Source organism: Phoxinus phoxinus, assembly GCF_949152265.1.
Source record: "Phoxinus phoxinus genome assembly, chromosome: 12".
Lineage (NCBI taxonomy): Eukaryota > Metazoa > Chordata > Actinopteri > Cypriniformes > Leuciscidae > Phoxinus > Phoxinus phoxinus.
The window spans coordinates 12,196,832-12,209,237 of NC_136887.1; positions in this window are offsets into that span (position 1 = coordinate 12,196,832).

Sequence of the window (12,406 nt, forward strand, 5' to 3'; positions counted from 1 at the left end):
TAGTTGATGCTATTGCGCTGGCTTACGCCTCTAAGGGCATGCAGTGTATCTTGCCGTGCCTGCAACACACTCTGGTTCGCTTCGGCGATGAAAATCTCTCTATCAGCCTGTCGAGCTATATTTATAGGCCTAGGCCACGCCTGTTTCGGCGGGAGGCCTCTCTCGATAGGCTGCTGCAGTTGCCGCAGGACAGCCAATAGGCACGCGAGGCGCTTGCCTGTCTGCATGCTGCCGCAACGCGTTTTGCATTATTTCAAAATTAAGGATAATTTTTGGCTTCAATATCTCGTGGAAAATAGTTTTTCCCCTAGCGTAAGATATTACGCAGTACTCGTTCCCTCTCTAGAGAGAACCGAGGTTACGTTAGTAACAGAGTACGATTTATTTTCCATCTTGTGAAAAGGGCATTATACCACCCCTTTAAGTAATATATAATGAATATGCAATATTCATTGTGCTGTTTTATCAATGTCTTTCCACAGTTGAAAACACTGAGCGTGTGACATGATGCGGATTTCGGTAAGTTGTACTGTTTATTTCGTGCTGTAACTATAGTAGAGAACTGAACTGAGATGCCACATCGATCTGTCGCGCCACTTTAAAGAGTGCCAGAACTATATTTATTGTTTGAATTTCGTAATAAAATTTAATAATAAAATAAAAATTTGCAATGTTTTTATTTTTTTAATGTAAAATGTTACAAAATTGATGTTTATCAACAAAAACTTTTACTTTGAAAAAAGACATTTTGTACACCATTTTTTCAAGGAAAGTATGTTTACACCACGTGACTTTTAGAGTCATTAAATTATATTTGTTGTTGGAGAATGTACTGTTTTCATGCAGGTTTCATTTTTAGAGGGAAAATTGTACTTATTTTTTTGTCTTATTTTAATCATCTCAAACATCCTTGTTTGACATGTAGCTAAAAATATTCTGCATGTAGTTGAGGAACCTTTACAAGATAAATGGTCTGTTCTGTTCTCTTTGTGATTTTAAAGGGTCTACCAAACATCATTATTAGTACAACATGTAAAGAACAACCTGTTATAGTGTTATGCTAACCAAAAGATGCACTCATTAACTAGCAGCAAAATTTTGAAGTGTCCAAATTTTCTCTCTCTCTCTCTCTCTCTCTCTCTCTCTCTCTCTCTCTCTCTCTCTCTCTCTCTCTCTCTCTCTCTCTCTCTCTCTCTCTCTCTCTCTCTCTCTCTCTCTCTCTCTCTCTCTCTCTCTCTCTCTCTCTCTCTCTCTCTGTGTGTGTCTGGGTCCCTCATGACTCATTTCTCTGTAGCCCCTGGCGTGTGAGAGACTCGGACTTGTGTGTGTGTGATTCAGGGGCCACACACTGAGCCTGCTGCCCAAATCTCACACTCCAGCGTCATCAGTCTGGGTTTTACATCACAGGCTTGATATCTGTTATCTTTATGCTTTATATCACAGTGACATCAGAAAGCTAGAAGAAATGTAGTTGGTTTCATCGTAAAGAATTGCATAGTCAATTCGATTCAAATTTATTTGTATAGCACTTTTCACAATACATATCGTTTCAAAGCAGCTTTACAGAAAATGCATTTCAGAAATGTACATAGAAAAATTCAGTTAGTTAATCATGTATAAATTTAGGGCATAACATATCGTCGAGCCTGTGCTAAACTTGCCCTCATAATTTTGTTTGTTGAACATTATGTTGGCATTATTTTGGATTTGTATCAGTAAATTAAGAGATGTCTTATTGATCTCTGTCAATGTCTTACAAGTCGGTGTCTTACAAGTTCAGTATGGTGTACCACAAGGCTCAGTACTAGGACCGCTGCTGTTCACTGGACATGCTATCATTATGAAACATGGCATTAGTTTTCACTGTCACGCCGACGATACTCAGCTGTATATTTCGTTGAAATCTACCAATATCACAAAATTAACGGAATGCATAGCTGATATAAAAAACTGGATGACTAGCAATTCAGAAAAAACTGATTCTAATTATTGGACAAAAAACTTCCACACGTAATAACCTAGAATACTGTCTTACACTTGATGGCTTTTCTGTCAAGTCCTCGTCGTCGGTTAGGAACCTGCGTATGCTCTTTGATACCAATCTTTCATTTGAAAGTCACGTGTCCATCTTAAAAATATCTAAATTACGCAATATGCTCTCATTGACAAATGCGGAACATTTAGTCCATGCGTTCATGACCTCAAGGCTAGATTATTGTAATGCTCTAATGGGTGGTTGCCCTGCAGGCTTAATAAACAAACTACAACTATACTAGTTCAAAACGCAGCAGCTCGAGTTCTTACCAGAACCTTACCAGGAAGTATGACCATATTAGCCCGTTCTGTCAACACTGCATTGGCTCCTTATTAAACATTGTATACATTTTTAAATATTGCTGATTACTTACAAAGCACTAAATGGTTTAGCTCCGCAGTACTTGAGCGAGCTCTTAACGCATTATAGTCCTTCACGTCTATTGCGATCTCAAAATTCCGGCCAGTTGATACCTAAAATATAAAAATCGACTGCTGGCGGTAGATCCTTTTCCTATTTAGCACCAAAACTTTGGAACAGTCTTCCTACCATTGTCCGGGAAGCAGACACACTCTGGTAGTTCAAAGCTAGATTAAAGACACATCTCTTTGACCTAGCATTCACATAATACATTATAAACTTCTATAATTCAATGTTAGGGTGCATAGATTAGGTCAGCCGGAACTGGGAACAACTTCCATAAATCCTGATGTACTCGTTACATCATAAGAAGAATGGCATCTACGCTAATTTTAGTGTCTTTGTTTATCCCGTGGTTTTCCCGCAGCCTGCCGTATCCAGATCTGACGAAGGACCTTTGCTTGGACCCGATGACAACGCAGTGCTGAAGTGCCAACTAGCCTCTCCCTATGGAGGATCCCTTTACCACTCTACAGATAAAGCGTTGTCGGGATAATTCCGGTTTCGCGTATCTACCCCGAAGTGATTAAAAACGGTTTAGAAATTTTAAGGCCAGACAAGTAGTTTGTTAGAGCTTGGTTTGTAGGGAATTACAAACCTGCGCACATATATTAAAATGCTCATAACTATAGAATTCATTCTTAATGCACACGTGAGCACCATCAGCGTTTCTCACAGTTTTGCATTTAAAGTCTGTGTAGAGAGAACGGTGTCGTATTAGCGGTCTCTAAATTAAATAACTAATGATCCTTGTGACAGTGAAGTGAATCAATAAAAACTTTAGCTGGAAAATATCTTTATTCAAGAACCGCTATAAAGCCAAAACAATCTCTGTTTCCTTAAATTATTCGTTTATCTCTGTAAAGCCGCTTTGAAACAATCTACATTGTTAAAAGCGCTATATAAATGAATATGACTTGACTACCACTCTGTTTGAGGTTGGTCATATTTTTTATGTTTTTGAAAGAAGTCTCTGATGCTCACCACGGCTGCATTTAGTGTAAAAACGGTAATATTGTGAAATAAATATTGCTGTTTTGTATTTTAATTTAATTTAAATTATATTTTAAAATCTAAATTTCTTATTATCAATGTAAAAAAAAACTGAACGGGGGTCAGTGTTTTTTTATTTTATTTATATTTTTATTCAGCAAGTCAAGTCACCTTCATTTATATAGCGCTTTGAACAATATTGATTGTTTCAAGCAAGGGTACTTTACATATTAGTCAGCTAATATTAGCAGTTGCACCGCACTTCTTTGGATGAGAACAACAATGCAGCTGACTGCTTGATGTGGTGCCAAGAGTCGGGGAGCGAAGAAGCAGTCGCAGATATTCGGCGGGAAATATGTCAGCGGGTTACCCAACAGATAAAAGGAAACTATCCAGACACACTAACAGATGGGCAAGTAAAGCATTTTATTGTGTCGCAAGGTTCATGCAAACCCCCCAGTCCATTTCATTGAGATCCATTGCAAGGAGACGGGTGATTTTCGATGAGTTTTTACTCCACAACAACAAAAGCTGGTATTCAGCTACCGAGATCTTGGCTGTGTTACTCGCCTAAGCTTGACGCTGCATATTGTGAACAATGCTGGGTATTTGCAGACCGCAGTCACAAAAACTAAAACATGGCATGGACATAAGGACATAGCAGACCCTGTCAAATAAAATTTCCAAGCATGAAGGCACAGAGTGCCATGTAGCAGCTTGCAGTGTTTATGATCGGTGCCGTCTGCATGGCAATATCGTCGAGGCGTCAGAACGGCATAACCGTCAACAAGTTAATTTTTGGAAGCAGGTTCTAGACCGGATCATTAAGGTCACTTTAACTCTGGCATCAAACAACCTTGCATTTCGGGGACACTTCGAAGGCACTGAAAGTGTCAACAAAGGTAATTTTCTCTCCATCATCGATCTACTGGCCAAGTACGATCCATATTTGAAGGAGCTGCTCAGTCGCCCTGCTGGTCCTGTTAAGTATCTCTGCCCAGAAGTCCAACATGAATTGATAGGTATACTCTCTGAGTCTGTCAAGAAAGAAATTATCAGTGAAATTAAGGCCGCGCCGTTTTTCTCAGTGATCATGGATACGACTCAAGATGTATCTAAAGTGGATCAGATGAGTCAAATCTTTCGGTATGTAACCATAGAGTAAAATCAACTAGTCTTTTCTGGGATTCCAGAAAATGCCTGACTCGTTCGCTGGCACAATAGCCAATGAAATGAAACGTTCGGTTGAGGAAAAAGGTCTCGATGTTTCAAAATGCTGTGGCCAAGGTTTTGATGGGGCTCCGAACATGAGTGGCATATACACTGGAGTTCAGGCAAGGATACTAGAGAGACAACCAAATGCCACATGTACATTGTGCTGCACATAACTTAAATATGGTCCTCAATTATTCAATATCAGAGCTGACAAAGTTTTACAACACCATGGAAAAAAAAATGTTGGTGTTTCTTGCACAGAGTAAAGAGGTGGAATGTATTGGTTGAGATTACTGAAAAACCCATGGTATCACGCTGAAAAAACTGTGCGCTACCAGGTGGGCATCGCGCAATGATGCCGTGTCTGTAAACAGATACAGATATGTTGACGTGTTGAAGGCCCTGACCAAAATTTCACTTACCAGTAAAAAGACGTATGAGCACATCGAGTCCATGGCTTTGATAAAGCTGATGGAAAGATTTGACTTCGTTTTTATTATAGTTCTTCAAAGTGAAGTCTTGGAACAGATCAATGTCATTTCAAAAATGCTACAGGCAAAGGATGCTGATCTTCTTAAAGCAACAGAATTACTTGACACTGCCACCGCAGAGTTGACAAGGTTCAGGGGAAATTTTGAGGAGGCAAAAGCAACCGCACAGTTCATGGCTGAGAAGTGGGGAGTGAAACAAACCTTTGAAAAGAATTAGAAGGGCAAAGTGCTATTTCGATGAATTCTGTCAGGATGAGCGTTTGGCTGATGCTGAAATTTACTTCAAGGTAAATGTTTTTAACACTTGCCTAGACATCATAATTGTCCAGCTGAGTTGAGTTTTCAGCCTTGCGATCAGTTGCCGATTTGTTTAGAGTGGTCCAGCCACACACACTTGCACCTGAGGAGAAGAACATGATATACGAAGGGGCACAGAGGTTAGCCCTTCTAAGGTCTCCAGCCCTTCCACAACAATTGATCGCATTCCGTCCAGCCTTTAAAAGACAAATCTCTGCGATGACAACAGTTCAAGATCTGGCCAGTTGTTTGATTGTTGAGAACAACTCTATCACATCTAGCTTCAGTGACATGTGCACCGTTTTAGTTCTCTTTCTTACCATCTCTCTTACTGTTGCTTCAATTGAGTGTTCATTTTTAAAACTGAAGCTAATAAAAAAATATTTTTGGAGCACCATGTGAAAACAGACTATCGGGACAGGCAATTCTTTCCATCGAGAATGCATGAAGCCGTGAATTAAACACCAATGACATCGTGGATTAATTTGCAGAAAGAAAGGCCCGGAGAATGCAACTAAATTGAGTGAGTAGTTTTATCTTCTTACATTTTGGGATGCCTTGCCAAGATCAGTAGTTTATTATTGACATTGGCTTAGCCTTGGTTGTTTTAGACTTGTTTTTGTTCCGGTCTGGTTGTGAAAAGTTGTTGTGTAGAGTGTGTTTATTTATGGTATTGTTTGGTATGGTATGTTCTTGATACACTACAGTAAACATATATAAATGTCTCTTCGATGTACTTGGGGTGCGGGGTTAGGGCTGGCCCGTCCAAATTTTTTTGCATATGGGCCCGGGACTGACTTACTGCGCCACTAGATAGATAGAGACAGACACGCGTTCTTATCCTTCTAATATCATTCTCCGTTGCCTCTGGTTTATTAACTGAATAATGTAACATGAATGACCTCAGTACGCCTGTCAATATGGTGTATCCGTGATGAAAAAATTATTTATCCATCTTTAGAAATGGTAATTAAATTGATAATGGAATGCAGCGCTGAGCCCAGTTAACCTGAAATAAATCACCAGATAAACAAAGACGGGAAGGCCCATTAAATCTACTACATTGTATTAATTAGCAGGAGTCAAACGATGTTACCTACCTATGGGCCCTACATTTCCAGATAATACATGACATGTGGAGCCGGTCATTATTTTCAATGAGCGCTAATTCAGACGGATGGCATGGGAGGAATTTGTGGTCAAAGAACATGGGGACTAACCTCTGTTAGTTCACTTAATTGAAAAGTGAAATTAAATTATTGATTTTTGTATTTGCTCCAGACAAATGGAGGGCCATGCTGACATCCCGAGCGAGAGAGAGAGAGAGAGAGAGAGTCTAGAGATGTCGAGCAAAAGCAAAGTGCTCCCGCGAGCAAGACGGCCCCTCACCAGAGTAGTCAAATTCAATTTGCACGAGAGTCGTTTTAATGCCCGTGTCAGATGCTTGTCTCCTAATGCATTTTGATGAGTATGAAGTCTTCTGCTCCTAATGAGGCGGTGCGTCTGAGCGATCTGATAGCTTATCTCTCTGAAGGAGAAACAATAACGCTGCTTAAACGTCCTTGTCCTCATATAGACATACATTTAGTTGTTTATATGATTGTTCTCCATCATACACTAACTATGTGAAGTATCAATCGTGTTTTGGGGAAATGCAATGTACACAAAAGAAAAATATTCAGTCACTATTTATATTAGGTGTCTTTATGTCCTTGCATCAAAAAGAGACCATTGTCTGGTTGTACTTATAATGCAAAAACAATTGTACTTATTGTGTTGATGTATTACAAATAATTGTGCTGCTATTGGTGAGAAACGGGTAAGGTTAGGGATAGGTTTGTTGGTATGGATAGGTTTAAGTGTGGGTTAAGGTGTAAGCTAAAGATCAACAGTGCAATTACATTACAGAATTACAGAAATTAATTACAGCTCTTACATGCAGATATTTTTTTTTATAGAAGTACAATGTAAAATGTATCAATAATAAAACAATAATTGCATTATATCAAATTATTCATTTACATGCTATTATTAAAAACGCTTGCTAAAAAGTGGGGCCAAACATTGTTAAATTTACAGTTAAAATGGCAGCTGCGGTTGCTAGAAATTATAGCCTACTTATAAACTTAACTTATAACCATTTATTGTAATAAATGATCTAATACTGATATTCTACCATGAAATACAAAAATATCAGTTTACCTTAAAATGTGCTGATAACTGTGATAATTAAAGGGGTAAAATAGAAAGCCATATGATGAATCCAGAAAACATAGTCACTACCGGTGTATAAATAAGTCAAGTCAAGTCAAGAATATTTGTATAGCGCTTTTCACAATACAGATTGTATCAAAGCAGCTTCACAGTATTAAATTAAAATAATAATAAAACGTCCATGTTTGGTAATGCTAATCAATAGTAATATTGATTGATTCATTAAATTGAATATCCCCAACTGAGCAAGCCAAAGGCAAATAAACATTACATAATAATGCAATATCAAATAAATAACACTGTACAAATGTAATGTAATGTAACATGTAATGTGCATTGCTGATAACAAAAAAAAATAAGCAAAACTATTTATATAAAATATAAACATATGTGATATCACGCAGAGACTGCTGGAATTTCCAATTGCTTTTTAATTGCTAGGAATTTCTAATTTACTGAACAGGTTTTTATTATAGCATTTTTTTAAATGAATTTTTTTTTTATTTTGATTATATTTAAAAAAAATTACAATGAAATACACTTACAAATGTAGCATATTGGTCAAAACATTGACCCAAAAAATTGCTCCTTTCATTTTTAGAGACAGACAGGGCTGGGTCTCCCTCATCAGGAAGGATCCCTTACCACTTCCATGAAAGAAGTAGTTGAAACCACAACCGGGTCGGGGTCTCAGGACCAACTCTAGGTTTTGTTAATTGAGAGGGCTTGTATAGGTCCCCCACCCTCTTGACTGAGGTGAGCACAGTCAGGAGGGTCATCTTCACAGAGAGGGCACTGAGCTCTACTGACTGTAAAGGCTCAAATAAATCTCTCTGTATGGACTGTAAGACCACAAGAGATCCCAAGAGGGGATGAGGCACTGTCTCTGAGAATTTAACCTCTGCGCACCTCTCAGGACCCTGGGAATAAAGTCACACCCTTTGCACACGGTGCCCCAACCTATCTTGGATATAGTTATAACAACAACACGTCTGGACACTTGTTTTAAGGAAACTCATGCCCGTAGAAACAAAAGGACCATCCAAGAACTGAATCTGCAACATCACCTCAGCGTGATGACCACGTGATGTGTGCTGCGGTGCCATGCCCATCTTGGGAGTTACCGCGGCTGTGGATACCATATGCCCCAGGAGCCTCTGAAAATATTTGAGAGGGACCGCTGTTTTGTACTTGGAAAAAATGTTTGAATAAAAAATCAAGCAAGCACAGCTTTCTGAAAGACATGCTGTCATTGTGACAGTTCAACTCCTTGCAGTTCAACTCGATACTGATAAAAGAGATGAGCTTGCGAAGAGCAGTTGACCCGAAGTCCCAGTCGGGCTAGGTGCTCGAGGACCATGTCCCTGTGTGCACAACTCTTGAGAGTGAGCTAGGATTAGCCAGTCGTTGAGGTAGTTGAGGATGCAAATGGCCACTTCCCTCAAGAAGGCAAGGGCAGTCTGCGACTTCGGTAAAGATGCAAGGAGACAGGGACAACCCGAAAGGGAGGACTTTGTATTGATATGCCCCCCTGCAAAGGCAAACCGTAGGAACATGAAGGATCAAAACTTGAAAGTATTTGTCCTTCAGGTCTATCGCCGCGAACCAATCCTGGTATCTGATGCACGTCAGCATGTGTTTCTGAATGAGCCTCCTGAACGGGAGACATGTGAGTGACCCGATTCAGTACTCATAGATCCCGAATAGGTCTGAGCCCACCACCCTTCTTGGGTACAATAAAGGGCTGTAGAACTCCATCGTCATCTCTGCTGAAAGGACATGCTCTATTGCAGTTCTTTGCAAGGAGAACTGTGATTTCCGCCTAGAGAGCATGAGAAGAGAATGCCTCTGTACTCTGGCAGGTACCATGCAAATTGGATAATGTAGCCGAGCCGAGTTTTCCTGAGAAGGCTATGTGACGGGGCAGTAAGTGCTAACCATGCGTCCAAACTCTGGAACCACATTTGTCTTACACAACTGCGTTCTCAAACTGCAGCATTTGCCTCCGAAAGCAAGATAATGTGTTTATTGATTTTATTCCGCACGCTCTGAGACACAAGTAATTTATTATATACAAAAATAATGACTTCTCCTATATTTCTTAGTGATATTCAGCGCCTGTTTATTAAGAAGTGGCGATTTTGTTCTCTTCAACTCACTGGATGGAAACGATACTTTATTCGCAAATGTTTTATGCTATTTTCCAAATTTAAAAGTTAAATTCGCAACTTTGGATGGAAACATGGCTAATGTCTCAACATGAGCACAGCCCATAGACTGAAGGCAACGATCGTGGCCGTCCGATGGAGACATAAATCGATCGCACCCAGAAGAACGCGGACGGAAAGTCATGTTGGAATATACGCAAACCGCCATGTATTTGCACATTTAAAGGAATTTGCTCTTTTAAAGGAATTGCAAGATAGCCACTAGCCATGTTCCTATTACACTTCAAATTGCAGAAATAGAAATTGCGATTTAAAAATATGCCCAATGGAAACGCGGCAATTGCGCAAAAACTCTCATTTATCGTTTTTTTTTACGCTCGCATGAGGGGATTTTTCAGGCAGGTTGAAAAAGGAATATTTTGCAAAACTGTACTGAAAAGTTTTTTTCTCATTTACAGGTCATCTGATTTTGATTTTGCGGTATGTTTGGACAGAAGAAGAGGCAGAGTCCTTTATAAAACTCATAAAAGACAAAAGAATTACGGATTCTAAACAACAAAGAAATTACACAATGTATCAAGACCCTAAAGCAGATATGAGGGAGAAACACCCAGAATGAAAACGTCAGATGTTTTTGGGGCTCTCATGAGCGACCCCTAGTATTCGAACTTTTCGACATTGACTACTTCGAAAAGACTGCGAGATAAAAATGCATGAAGTGACCAGGTGTAAACAGGCCCTTAGACATCAGACCTCAAAGAAATGTCATGAAGCTTATGGATATAGTACATTCTTAACCCATACGGATTCATTTTAGTAGCTAATACTTTTTTTGTACGCCATTGAAGGCTGCTTTCTCTTTTAAACCAATGACTGATACAATAAGCGCTTCTGATGAAGACCTGAAGTTTGAATGGCCAGTCAACTCAGATTAATTTCTATATAACGCTTCTTTTCAGTATTTAAAACCAGTGGCCTTGGCATTGTTTGAGTTCTTTGAGCAAATGTTCACACCAAAGCCTTTCAGGAAATGGAAATGTTAACAGTTCTGTGAAAGACGTCAGTGTAATTAATTCTTTGTTCAAGACCTCAAAGTGAAAATGATTAGAAATGAGTTTAACCCCTGTCATGCTGCCTGAGTGACCCATAGAGAAAGTCCCGCAGTGAATGGTGTGACGTTCTGAGAGGCTGAAGTTCTGACACGTAAGTGCTCCTTGTCACTGGTTTAATGGCAGGATGGATTTTAAACACTTCAATAAACAGTCAAGACCACCTGCTGGCTTTACCCCTCTCACAGATTTGACCGATGACCCAGTCTGGTTGGTTTAACAACCTGAAAAACATTTGATACTTTAGACGGGATGTAAAAAATATCCCTTATCTCTTCAAAGGAATTCTCCATAGAGTCCCCTTAACCATAGTCTTTTGATATACCATAATTTAGTCATGGTTATGTTGTCATTACTTTTTGCTTTATAATTGTGAGTGAATTTAGGTTTTGCAGAGATATTTATAAAGATGTCACACATTGTTTTCACTTTCTACAAATTAAAAATAAAGGTTCCAAAAGGTGTTTTCACTGGGATGCCATAAAGAACCTTACAGTGAACAGTTAATTTCTTTCCACCATAAAGAACCTTTTGTTCGATGAAAAATGAATGTTAGAAATGGATGTTAAAGGTTCTACGTAGATCCATCGATGTCAATAAAGAAAGGAATACAATTAAATAAACTCATTTCAATTTCAGTTTTTTTTTAATGTTTTGGTGACGAGTTCAGCCATTCAACTCTCTCATTGTCAGTTATTATCAAAAAAGATAATATATATATATATATATACATGTATGAGAAAGTAATAGTAATAAGTAATTTTATTAATAATTACAAACCAACATTTAGTCCAAAAGAGCTAATGAGTGATACGGTAACACTTTACAATAAGGTGCATTAGTTAACATTAGTTAACTACATTAGTTAACATTAACAAATAATGAACTGCACTTATACAGCATTTATTCATCTTTGTTAATGTTAATTTCAACATTTACTAATACTTTATTAAAATCTTGTTAACATGAGTTAATGCACTGTGAACTAACATGAACTAACAATGAACAGCTTTATTCATATTAACTAACATTAACTAAGATTAATAAATACTGTAACAAATGTATTGCTCATTGTTAGTTCATGTTAGTTAATACATTAACTAATGTTTAATAAATTAACCTTATTGTAAAGTGTTAAACATTAATTAAGGCTAAATTTGCAATGCTGTTACTTGCAACCCTGATGTTACCAATTGTGTAGTATTTTATTTTTATTATATAAATTAAAAATATTTTTTGTTTATTTAATGCTTATTTGCTGTCATCAGGGTTTTATTCTGCCGATATATTCAAATTTCTGATATATCCAAATGTCGATGTCAGACTTTTATAATATTTACTTTACGGTTACGGTTTTCACACCTTTCGCTGTTTCAACATTCGTTGAATCAATAGTTTCGGGCTATTTTAGGAAACTACCTATTACATACCTAACACACATCATCTAGGTTTACCAGCCCTTCT